This window comes from Calypte anna, chromosome 11, assembly GCF_003957555.1.
Source record: "Calypte anna isolate BGI_N300 chromosome 11, bCalAnn1_v1.p, whole genome shotgun sequence".
NCBI lineage: Eukaryota > Metazoa > Chordata > Aves > Apodiformes > Trochilidae > Calypte > Calypte anna.
This window is the reverse complement of record NC_044257.1, coordinates 18,994,711-19,007,258: the sequence shown is the minus strand read 5'-3', so window position 1 is coordinate 19,007,258 and position 12,548 is coordinate 18,994,711. Positions and strand designations below refer to the sequence as shown.

At 48.9% G+C, this 12,548-nt stretch overlaps 1 protein-coding gene and 1 long non-coding RNA gene across 2 annotated transcripts in view; one reads left to right on the top strand and one right to left on the bottom strand.

Moving 5' to 3' along the window:
- The window catches only part of ANKRD11 (ankyrin repeat domain 11), a 141,417-nt gene that overhangs the window by 55,605 nt on the left and 73,264 nt on the right, over positions 1-12,548 (top strand). The window lies entirely within an intron of this gene.
- LOC115598925 lies at positions 3,961-5,665 on the bottom strand. Its single transcript, XR_003988015.1, has 3 exons — positions 5,442-5,665; positions 5,087-5,232; positions 3,961-4,574 (listed from the first exon to the last, which is right to left on the bottom strand). It is a non-coding gene; the product is annotated as an uncharacterized LOC115598925 (long non-coding RNA).

Sequence of the window (12,548 nt, the reverse complement as noted above, 5' to 3'; positions counted from 1 at the left end):
TGGGAGCCCCATCTTGATAAGCTGAGGAAGAAGCTTTGGGTGAAGGTGAAGGTGCTGGGGTTGTGCCCTGCAGCTCGGGGTTTGTTCAGAGGGGTTTTGGGTGTTGAGGGAAGAGGTGAGGAGCTGAATGAGTGTGCAAAGCGTGTCTTGCTCTCCCCTCTTGCGCAGTTCTGACTGAGTAGGTGTTGTAAAACAGTTTTTATGAAGCCGGCTGTTTCCAGTGTCGTGATTTCTTTTTTTAGTCCTGCTTTTTCAGCCCCGAGCTACCGCAAGCAGGGAGATGCCTGGTGAAGGCAGGAATGCTCTCTTTGTAGACATAGAAATGAGACGAAGCAGCCTTGCAAAATTACCTTGAAAATTTAGTGGTATGCTTGCAGCTGCTCACCTGGGTGACTGATGGTGGATGCTGAATGTTTCACATCCGTTTCTCAAAAAAAAACCCAAACAACAACAACAACAAAACACCCCATAAAAAAATACTGAGGCTCCTAAGGGTGTCACAAAACTGAGCTCCCTTCCCAGGCAGGGGCCGTCACCACTGCCCCCAACACCGACTGACCAGCTCTGCCATCTGCTCAGGGATTCAGCCAGTGCCTCACACATGCCAGGAAGAATAATTTCCACCAAAAGCCCCACTGTGGCTTTTTCTGCTTGATGTCTGTCTGTGACCAGTGCTAGCTCACTAATGGGAGCCCTCTCCGTGTACTGCTCAGAGGCCACAGAGGATTTCTCTTCCCCTGCACCAGTGAGCCCGGATGGTTGCCTGCCTGCCCAGCAGTCCTTTCTTCCTTTTCCAGCCCATGATTTCCAGTCCTCATGAGAAACATCTCGAGACCTGGAGAGCCCAGGCGAGCTCCTCCTGGTGGCTGTCCCCAGAACTTCTAGGGATAGAGCTGGGCAGCCCTGCCCAGCCCACCACTCCTCCAGCACCATGAACACCTTGGTGCTTTAGGTAGACTTTGTTCTTGGCTCTTTCGGCATCTTCCTTTGTGTGGGGTTTTGAATTGAGTTCATGAAGTTTTTTAGTTCTAGAAACTCTGAGCTAGCTCAGTAGGTGTGTGAATTTTTGCAACTGAAGTATTATCAATGCTGTTTCTGCTTTGACACTGTTTCTGGAAGGCAGAGGGTGATACAAACCTACCCTGTTTCCAAAATTAAGCCTGAGAAGGTTTGCACGTGGGTACGGAGGAGGAGAACAAAACCATCCCGGGCACCCAAGTACAGCTCTGTGTGTTTTGAACCAGCGGACCTTGAAACCTGGCAGCAAACATCCCTGCTGTAAGCTGCGAATTTTCCTCACTTGTGTTTGAAGTAGAAGACACATTGTAGTATTTTTGTTGTAGTAACTGGAAAAATATTTTCAAGTTGTCACCAGTTTTGTTTTCAAATCATTCCGTGTGAAGTTTGTAGTTTTCTTTTTCAGGGAATTCAAAACAATTAGCAACATATACCTTCTGTAATTACTGCTTTGCTGGAAATTTGGAGTTTGTAACGTTCCCGCCCAGTGCGTGTTTATGTTTTTAATTTGGGAACCCTCGCCTGTTGTTTCTGAAAGCTGCTTGTTCAAATGCCATCATATTTTTGTGTTGAAAAAGTATTTACTGGTTCGAGGATAAATACAAGTGTCTGGTGAATGTGTAACTTGGGAATCTTGAGATGTGCTGAAGGAGGAGCAAGTGGGAGTGAGGAGCGTGCAGGGCTCGGACACCTGCAGCTTTTGTATTTCAGCCTTTTGTGCTTTTGGCTTCAAGGCTGCCCAGAACCGAGTGCTGCTGGGATCCCGGGAGGTGGAGCTGGCGGTGCTGAATGCCTGGAGGCCAAGAGGTCAGAGATCTGCTTGGTAGCCTTGGGTAAAGGAGGGTTTCCACCCCTCTCTGTGCCCCGCTCTGGTGCGCTGGTGTGCGCTGAAGTGCGTGGTGTGGGAGGAGGGTCAGGGCTGCTTTCCATCTTCTCTTCAAGAATGTAGATTAAATGCTACAGCTACACGTGAGCAAAGTCCAAACTGGTCATTAGTCTACTGGTGGTTCATCCATCCCTGGCTCTGCAGCTCTAAGCTCCTGGGGAGCAGAGCCAGGAGATGAAAACCAGCTGCTGGTGATGGGTGGTTCTCAGGTTTTTAAAGACTGTGTTTTCTTAACTGAGAAAATTTGGCACCTGTCTGATCTACAGAATTATTTCATGCTAGGCTCTGAGATTTATTTATTTATTTAAGCACCTAAATAACACGAGTTTTGCTTGAATTTCTCCTTGTCTCTTTACAAATTGAGGCCTGGGCCAGGCAGTTCTGGATTGTGCCTGGGGAGCTTCTGGGCACTGTCTTTTCACAGTGCCTGTGTTCTTTAAAGTATAAACTATCTCCAGTTGCATTGTTTGCAGGTAGATATATTTCCTTTAAAAAGGGGATTTTATTTAATAAAAATAAAAGCTTTTTGCTTAAGTTGTGCTCTGTCACTGGTTTAGTATTGCCTTAAATTATTTAGGGTGTAGTGACAGTAAGGAAATAAATGTGTTTGGGTGAGGGCTGTGATCTACAGAGAGTTAATCTCTCTTGCCTCTGAGGAAGCTCTGTGCATCATGTAAAGCATTATCTTTCATTTCAGTCATTGATTAACAGCTCCCAAACCTACTCTATAGTCTGCAAATCTTGAATTTTGAATAACAGAGATTACAGCTTGTAGCCAGTGTGGCATAATTTAGCCTCAACTATTTTATGCTTGCTTTGTTTGGTCAGCCAGCTTGAAAATTTACCTGTGATGAAAAAAAATAATTGTACACTTTGCATGAGCTGAGGTTTAATTTATTTTAATTCACTGCTAAGCATGCAGAAGTCTGCTCTTGCAGTGGGGGAGCTGGCAGGGAGCAGTTACCCAGCTCTCCAGGCTGCTTGTTGGTGGTCACCGGGTTCCTGGGCTACTGCTGGGCCCTGAGGTGCTGCTCTTCTCCTAAGATTAATCTTTTTATGATGGTTATTACTTTTTTGGGACGCAGACCTTACAGGCTTCTCCTGGCCTTTTCCCTTTCCACTGGTTTATTGTGTTCTCCTGCCCAGGTAGTGTTTGACACACAGCTCACAAATCCATGATGGTTTGGGGGGTGTTTTGCTGCTTCTGTTTGTGACCCTGCCAAAGTAGACACCCTGGTGAGAGGCAGAGCCAGGGCTCAGGGGGCTCTGGGGACTCAGGGTGTTCCCAGGACCTTTTTCCCCTCTTTCAGCTGAGTCTCTCCCTTGTGCTGCTGCCATTGGGTGTAATTCTGGGTGGTAACAAAACGCTGCACTGCACAGACCAAAGGACTAGGATCTTATCTCCACAGCTCGTGGTATTTTGCTGTTTTATCTCTCCCACCCTGCTTCTTAATTTATAGCTAGTATTACCCAGCCCAGGGTTCATCTCCAGGAGATGCTTCTGGGGAGTTTTGTAAGAGAGGTCTGGTGTTGAGAGCTGTGCCTGGCCTCCCACCTGCGCTGCCTGTGCCGGGAAGCCACCATGGGGCAGGACCTGGGTGGTCGCACTTTGTCACTCACTGTAAGAGTTTCAGCTTGAAGAGTTTCAATATTTAAACTCAAATAGAGTGTGCATTAATTGAAGTAATTCTTTAAAGTGATGGGAGCTGAGATGGGTACCTCTGGTACCCACTCCTGTTTGGTGTGGAAGGAAAGCTCAAGTTGAAAACACAAACTTATGTGATGGCTCACAGGGGCTCTAAGGGGCTGGCTGAGGCATTAACCTGGCCTTGCAGCAGCAGAAGCTTTACAATTGGACTCCAAAATAATTTCTGCTAGAAAATGTGGGCTGTTGGGAGGTGCTGTTGTCTGGGTTTCTGGTTTTTGTTGGTTTTTTTTTCTTGTTTTTGTTTTTTTAACAAGTGATCATACTCCTGGTCCTGTTTTTATGCATTTAAAGTGCTATCAGCTTTTTATAATTGCTTCCAACTGAAAATAAACACCGAGCTCTTTGGTGGAGGTAGAATACCGTTTTATTTCAGTGGGAGATTGGAGAATCTATCTGTAAACAACACAATTCAGCTTCAAAGCCTTTTCAGCTAAAACGCATTGTTCATCCTTTGAGCCGTTCTGCCTCGCACCCTAATAAAAGTGGAAATCAGGCGTTGGGGGATGGGGACGCAGCAGAAAACACAAGCTGAGAAGTGGAGATCAAAAGGACAAACAGAAGCAGAAGGCAGTGAAAGGGAGGCACAAAGAGTCACAGCTGAGCGTGCGAAGCCGAGAGTGATGGAGGAGAGAAAACAGCTATTAGAAAAGGCGAAGGAACAATGGGGTGAACGTAGCACGTTCTGAGCTTTCATTTGGGTTTAACAAAGCCGCCTTCCACCAGCGTAACCCCACCAAAGCACTGGCCTTAATTCATCTTGAAAGTTGTTGGCTTGCTGCTCGCCGGGGCGCTGGCTGGAAACACGCTTCAGCACAGCAACTGCCCCTCACCAGATATATGACTCCCAAAGTGGGTGGATTGACCCCTTCTGGGGGCCACGGTGATGATTGTTTTCTCCCAGTTCCTACCCTGGCAAAGTGTTTCCCAGTTGTTTGGGGTTGGTGAGATTTGAAGTTGAGGGGACTGTGGGAAAGAAGTGTCACTTAAACTGTGTCTGGTGAAGCCCAGCCGTGCTCCCTAAGCACGCTAACAGCTTCTCCAGCTGATTAAACCAGTTCTCAAAACCTGGCAGCCTGCATGCAAACCCAGCTTTGTTAGTAAAGCCTCGAGGCTTTCAGGCCGCCTATTTAGTGTAACAAATAATTTAGACTAGATTAAGAGCGAGGAATATTATTTTTGTAGAGCCAGCAGTACGTGTTGCTTGGGCTACCGGCAGGCAAGAAGGGTGGCCCAGAGAGTGGCCCCCCGGCCAGGACTCTACCCCCAGCCCCAGGCTCCATCTTGCCTTTCCCAGCTTAGTGGTGGAAGCTGCTTATCCCCTCTCCCCATCTGTCTGGTCCCATTCAGAGCTGCCCTGTCTGGGGGGGCAGCTCTACATCAGCCCTGCTTCCCGGGGTGTCCCTGGGCCAGGGGTTGCGGGGAGGTCCCCGAGGAAGGACAAGGTTTAAGTAGCAGATGGGGCAGTGACTCCTCACCTTCCACCAGGTCTCTCCAGTAACTGCCTTGGAGCTGGGGCTTGAGAGGTTTTCATCTTCTGTCTGCAGAGGACATGAGGGCAGGCTGCTGCGAGGCATTCTCAGGCAGGGCAGAGCCTTCCCTTTGGCCGTAGGAGTTTGTAGACCTGGGTTTGATTGTGAAAATAATAGCTGGGCAGGTCAATGCAGTTGTATCCTGCTCCTCCCTTGGAGCCCTTGTTTGCTTTCCTTTGTTTGGGTCTTGCTCCAACTTGCCTCTGTCAGCCTGGCTGTGTGGCTCTGCACAGCTCTGCTCTCTACCTGGGCCCTTAATTAAAAGGAGGGAAGATGTATTCCAAAAAAACACTTGGCTCACCTTCCCCCCTGCCATCCCGTTTTCCAGAGGAAGCCGAGGCAGCGTTGGGCTGACAGAGCCGCCCAGGAGCCGTTTGGGGCCCAGGGAGCGAGAGTTCAGAAGGGGGGGAAGGGAAAGTGAAATGGATGCTGAAATCCTGAATCTGCTTCTTAAATTTCCTCTCTCCCTGGAGGGAGCAAAGTTCAGCGTGGTGTGTTTGGCTTGGCTCCCTCTTACCTGCTGTCTGCTCCGTGCTTGTGGCAGAGATAAAGGGTGGAGGGGGGGGGTGGTTTGGTTTGGTGTGGGGTTTTTTTGTTGTTGTTGCATTTTATGGTGAGAGAAAATACTTTTTCCTTCAGCGACATTTGCTTGTTTGTGGTTGAATCACACACACAAAAAAATGAAAATCCAGCATTACTGAAGAACGAGTGGGCGAATAGCTGCATCAACTACCATGGTAACTTTTAAAGGGCTTCACCCGTAACTGTCAGAGCTGGATTTTTAGTGCTGTAGTGACTTTTAATGTAGAATAGTTTCCAGGCCATTTAATTATTTTGTCTCCTCGTTTAAAAACAAAACAACACAAAAACACCTCTCTTCTCTGAACTACCTTTTTTGTTGACATTCTCCTTTCTGATCTGAATACATCTGTGCTCTGGGGCCCTGTGTCAGGTACCTCACTGGTGCTCACATCTGAGGAGCACACGTGTTGATGGCCACGTGCAGAGGGTCCTGCTTGTGCAGCCCTTGTGGAAAGAAGCTCAGCGGTGGGTCTGGAGTCCGATAGGTGATCAGGGGACCCGTCTGGGGACCCATCCCACTGCAGGAGGGCAGCAGGAGGGCTCCTTTTTCTCCACAGAGCTGCTCTGCCTCCTGTTTCTTTTCATAGGGTGACCCAGTCCTCCCAGCAGCAGTGTTGGGAGCCTGGGTGTGCCTGGTCACACGGGGGGTATTTGGCAGTGGTCAGACTCCATGTGCCATCTCTGCTTCCATCTCCCATCCCTGTGGAAGCGCACACTCTGCAGAAGTGGGGTCTGCTGGAGCCCATCTGGATGTGTGATGGCTGAGAAGCTGCTGTGCTGCTCACCAGGCACGTGAAGGTCACCGTGCAGACCATAACTCTGCTCAGCTGTCCTTGTTTCTGGTACTTTATAGCAAGCTAGTGGGAAAAAAATATGGGAATTGGGACATTTAGTACTCAGATGTCACCGATGGGATGGCTCTGTGGGAGCCTCCCATGAATGGGCTTGGCATAGCAGGTCCCTGGGTCTTGCACTCGTGCTGGTGTTGTGTCTCTGGGTGTGACACGGTGCTCTGGGAGTTTTACATTCAGTTATTTCAGAGTGTTTCATGGCATTCGGGTTCGAGGTGGGTTCAGCTATAATTGCACTTGTAACCTCCTGTGTGAAGAAGACCTGGTTTCTGCTCCTGTCCCTGACAGCTTCCTCTGCAGCACCACCCATCTTAGCTTTGCTCAGCATCCCAACAGAGTTTAAAATGGTTTCATTCTGAATAATTTATCTCCCAGAGAGAGAGAGAGAGAGAGAGAGAAAGATATGGTGGGGAGAGGAGCAGGGAGTGCTGCAGCATGGGCAGGGACGGGCAGCGTGGGGTGGGGGACGGGGTCACGCTGCCGTCTCAGCCCCCCTCCCCGGAGCATCCCCGCCCCGTGGCCTCACTGGGCTTTGTTGTTCCCGGCATTTGCCCACAAACAAAAGCTGCAGGTCCCAGGCAGAGGCTCCCATGGGAGCCCTCCCGCCTCCTGACCCTCCACCCTGCCCTCCCAGCACCTCTTTGTTTCCCCTCAGGCCTTTTCAGCCCGCTCCCCCTCACCCGGGGCAGGATGGTTCTTTAATAATGGTTGGGAGGTTCGGTTTCAAAATGGAGGCAGCTCTGCCTCCCTCCCCACCGTACAGCATGGGTATGTGCTGCCCTACTTCTCGCCGGGATCAGACAGCCCTTTCTGAAGCTGTACAAAGGGGTTTGAATGCATTAGTTTACATGGAATTAATCTCCAGATTCCAAACATGCTTTCAAGCTGGTTTGGCCTTATTTTCCTGCAAAAGGAGGCCAACTCCGTGTTGTAGGCAGTGACTGTTGTAAGTGAGAGTTGAGCTGGAGCGCTGAGAGACTAGCACAGGCACCATATTCAGTCCATTAAAAGGAATTTTTGGCTTGTGGACAAAACAAATTAAAAAATCTCATTCTTTGTGTACCACATAGGCAGTGACGGAAAAACAGAGCAAGGTTACAGGGTGATCCTTCTAGTAACCATGGTGCCTCTAGTAAGGGCTTTGAGGTCCAATTTTGGGGTAGGAAAGTAATGGAGAGTTAAAACATACCACAAACGATTGGATAGAGAATCTGGGGTGAGGGGGAAGGCTGGAAAAATGTCATTATCAGAGGTGAGGAGGAGTCTGGTTCACTGAACTACAGTGAGGTGATCCCTGCAACAGGTTGGTTCAGAATTCTCCCTGCTCCTTTGTCTGCTGCTGTCCGGAGAGAGAACGAGGAGCTCCAGTGCTCCCGTTTATGTTTTTGGATAGCCTGACATCCCTCGGAAAGGAACAGTTGTGTGGGGGTGGGGAGCCTTGCATTCAAAAGTGGGTGAAATGGAAGCGAGCCAAAATTCTGCAAATTTATAAGGAACAGGCAAACACTGATTTCTTTGAGAAAAGGTCGGTGCGTTTGCTTGTACGCACAGCCCTGGTAGGAGTGTGTGAGGAAATGGGAACTGTGCTCCACTGTGCAGGTTTTTTCATAGTTTAGCCAGGCACAGATACACAAAGATGCTTCTTTTGGGAGATCGTGGAATGTTTCGGTAATAATTTCAGCAAATTTTGGTTCACATAGAGCATCTGTAAGAGCAGCACACCCACAGTTTCATGTAATGTGTTCTGTTTGTTAAAAAAAAAAAAAAAATTGCTTTCCCTTGAATTTGGAAGTAGTTTAACCCATATGAAAATGTGCTGTGTTTATTTTCCCTCCCTGTTTAGTATCCTAAATCTGCCAGGTCCTCAGTGTTCATCTCATTGAAAGAATGTAAGGCATTTATGTCTGAACACTACCTGTTCTGGTTGCAGATCATGTGGAAGCCCACCCTGAGCAGAGCCGAGAAGCAAGCTGATCTCAGCTAGAGGAAAATAATTAGGAAAGGAACTGAGATTGTTCTCAAAAGGGGGAGGGTTGAAACGAATGCAGGAATATCCCTGCAGGGTCTTCGCAGTGCACCTGGTAGCCTGCTGTATAGCTAATAACTCATATTGGAAAGACTTCATTTTGGTCTGACAATTTTTTTTTCCCCTTGTTGACACTGAACATGTCAAAGCATGTAGTGTTTGAAACACAATATGCAAAACACGGTGTTAGTAACCAACTACATAGCATTCCTGTGCTGCAGCTAGGCTGCCGACAGCGTGCTGATTTTATAAGCTCCTCATGTGAGCCAGCAAGGGGAGGACGTGGAAGTGGTGAGCTGGAGTCACAAGAGAGCACAGCCATTGCCTTTAACCATTTACACAGCGCTGGGGCTTCCGGCCGCCGCCGGAGCCTGTGAGTGTTTGCTCTCTGCAAAGGGAGGAAGTTACCATCCTTCTGCAGCTTCAGCTGGTGTCTCTGGAACCAGGAGGGGGGTGTAATCCTGTATTTTTGTCTGGGCAGCATGGCACAGCTGTACCTCTCAGAGGTGGTCGGTCATCAGTTGGAGCACGTGAAGTCGCCATGAGGTGCAGGGAGGTATCAGCTGGTGAGCATTTGGCTGGTTGCCCGCAGGCAAGCAGAAACTGGATTTATCTTCAGCAGATAAGCAGTAGCAAGAAAACACGGTGGTGTGCTTTGCTGCATGCATGAGGCTGTTTTATCTGTAAACAAGTTTTGGGGTTTTTTTTTTTTTGCAAAAACGGCTACTTTCAGGCAAATGGAAAAGCAAACTGAGAAGCCAGTGAGTGTGAAAAGGGTTGGCTCCTGAGCTGGCCACCTTGGCTTGAAAAGCAGATGCTGCAATAAATTGCTCTGCTGCTTTAAAATGAATTAAAAAAAAATAAGTTGAGATCAACAGCAATGCTGGACTCCAGAGCACAGCCCACTTGCTACAAATACATGAAGAAAAAGCCACCAAAATAGAAAATTTCATCATTGCTCACGGGGCGGGAAGAGCTGAGTGCAGCACGTTGCTGCGAGCAAGAGTGGAACAGGAAGTTTCCCTCCCCCTCCCCGGGCTGCGTGGACGAGCAGCCCGCAGAGAGCTGATCAAAAGGATGTAAAGCTTGTTTACAAGATGTATGCAAAATATATTTGTGAAGAAATAGAAGGGCTTTTAGAGAGCGGGATGCACTAAGAATGTGATGTCACGTTAATATTGGTGGCCATCTGAAGGCTACAGAGCACTCAAAGTCGTCTGTAACGTTGAGAAGCAAACCCAGAAGGTGCCTTTCTCTATAGCATTGCATCTGGTGAGCTGCTCCAAACACGTGCTGAGAAAGCTTCCTGTGTGCCGGCTAGAGAAAGCTCTTGTGAATCCTTCCCAGTGCTCCAGGAGAAACCTTGTGTCCACAGCCCCTGGAGCCAGTGGCACTGCCGCCCCTGGGATGGTTTGTCTTGGGCCAGGTGTTAGGAGTAGAACTCCTGATCCTATTACCAGGTGAGAAAGAAAGTGTGTGGAAGGTGTTTGGTGATTTCGGAAGCTGGTGCTGGAGCTGGATGGCAAAGGTGTTGCCAGGGTGGTGATGGATCAGGGATGGGTTCACTTGTGTCTGTGCATCTGCAGTTCTGCAGCCGTGGTGAGGTCCTGTTGTGAAGCCCTCAGCCCCGCTCACCTTCCTCTGCTGCTGTCAGAGGCACTTTCTTACCTTGCAGGGAGTCTTAAGGCTTAATCCATTGTTTGCAAAGCTCTTTAAGATCCTTGTTTGGGAGCAGCAGAATCTGGAGGATTAAAAACTATCTATTTTTGTGTATCTTTATATAATGTGTGTCTCAAAGACTTTCCAAAGAAGGAGGAATTGTGAGCCAGAGGGAGGTGGCAAGTCTGTAAGGTAAACATGAGGGGAGGACACGGCTTGGAGGAAGGAAGAGGGTAAAAGGCAAAGTCTGGTTCCCTGTTGTGGAGTCTTGGCTGTAAGGAGGGTGAGTTTCCCGCCCTGGAGCAAAGGGGTGGATGTAGTTGTGCCTTCTTCCTCTTAATCCCATTTACGGGTCCATCTGGTCAGTGCTGCTGCCTGGTTGGGAAGGGCAGCATGCAGATTTTCCCTTGTCTGTGTTTGTGTCCTTTGATGGAAAGCAGGAACCTCGCTTGTTCTTGCCCAGTCTGGTTTGTCAGCTCTAAACTGCCAAAGCAACTCCCAAGAATTAATGTCAGGGATCTGGAGAGGGAGGATTTTTTTTGTTAAAACCAGAGCTGGAATGGTCAGTGAACAGCCCCACTTCCCCCTTGCTGGGCTGTCCCCAAGCCTGTGTGGTACTTGCTCTGGTTTCTGGTGACATGTCCATGCCCTTCCCATGGGCCTGCTGGCACATCAGTGAGGGTGCTTTCTCCAGGGCTTTCTCCATCTGGGCCTCATGGGGAGACATCTTCTCTATGAGGCTCCTCAAACCTACCAGAAAACTGTTGCTGGAAGTATGGCCCCAGCAGAACACCCCTGCTGGCCACCACGGACCTCCCTGATGCTTCTCCTTTCTTCTGAAGAGGCTCTGTGTGTGCACACATCAGTTCTCCTGCCCTCAGAGAGGGCTTTGCCACCACCTTCCCCATCTTCAGCCCCTTGTCTCCATGTCCCTGGTGCAGTACTGGTACTGATGCTCCTCCAGGGAAGCTACCACAGCTTCTCTTCATCTCCAGAGTCTCACATACCAGGTCTGAGGCGTTGGAGAAGTCAGCCCAGTGCTTTGGACACAAGTGGTGCCTTGGCTCCTGTGAGGAAGCAGAAACTGGTGATTAAATTCTTTCCTGAGGTGCAGGCTTGAGCGTTTTGTGTAGGTGTGTTGCCATCATGTGACTCTTTGCATTTTGAACCCAGTGTTTTCCCACGTGAACTGCTTTGGGGTCAGAGAACCTGAGTGTTTCTGCTGTTCTCAGAGGTGGATGTAAGATGGAGCTGAAGTAATGACTGCACTGGCTGGTGTTTCTGGTTTGGTTCTCACCAAAAGATGTCCTTAATAGTGGTGACATTACAAGCAAGCATCAAGGCGGTGGCTTCCAAATGGTGTCCAAGCACACTTCAGACCCTCAATATTTGGTTTATTGAGCCCTAGTTTTACATAAACAGGAGCAGCAGCCACCATCAGCTGTTATTTGCTGTTATTGGCATGCAGGGGAGCCTCATGTGGAGCTGGAGGTGGCTGAGGCTGTGGTGGATGTTGGCCAGGTAGGTGTAGGTGTGGCACAGGGAAATTCTTGAGGTGTGGGTGTGTTGGAGCCAAGCAGGACAAGCAGCTGGTGCCAAGGGCTGGGCCAGGCCCATACCAGACACTGCCCACCTGCAAACCACGGTCAGTCGCTTCAGGGTGTGATAGAAGGGACACTCTGTGCTTTGGGGCTGGCACCATAAAGTTGGATTTCTCCTAAACCCAGTGGTATTTCTTGTTCCCCAGTACCCCCTGAGGTTAGAGTGTTCCCTGTGTTATGGGAGCTGCTGAAAATTATTTGGGTAGTAGGTGGGACCAACTCACAGGCTGGCTTTGCAATACCATAGCTAATGAGATTAACATAGTATTCACTTAAAAAAGAAAAGAAGCTGGTTGGTTGAATGGGGCTCAGAAGACTCATTTCATGCGTTAGGGCTTAGAAACACAAGCTATTTAGCTTAGCAAGGAGAAAGTTGAGAGCATCTGATGGGTTGGAAGCCCATCCGTTGTTGACTGCCAGAGCCCGGGCAGGGTGCTGGGGAGTAAGTTCACCTTCTAAACATCTGCTGCCCCCAGGTTTTGGGCTGGCCTTGCCTGACATCCATCCTGCGTGCTTTGTTCTAGAGTGTTTTTTAAAAATAGAGAAAAAGTGCCTGCCTGCTGGAAGTTGAAGCTAAAGAAATTAAACTGAAAAATAAAGGACCAGATTTATTAGGAAGGGTGGTATGAGACCAGCTTAGCTTGTGGCTGTAGCAGACCTCATATCCTTTAACTATTTAGAGTATTAGG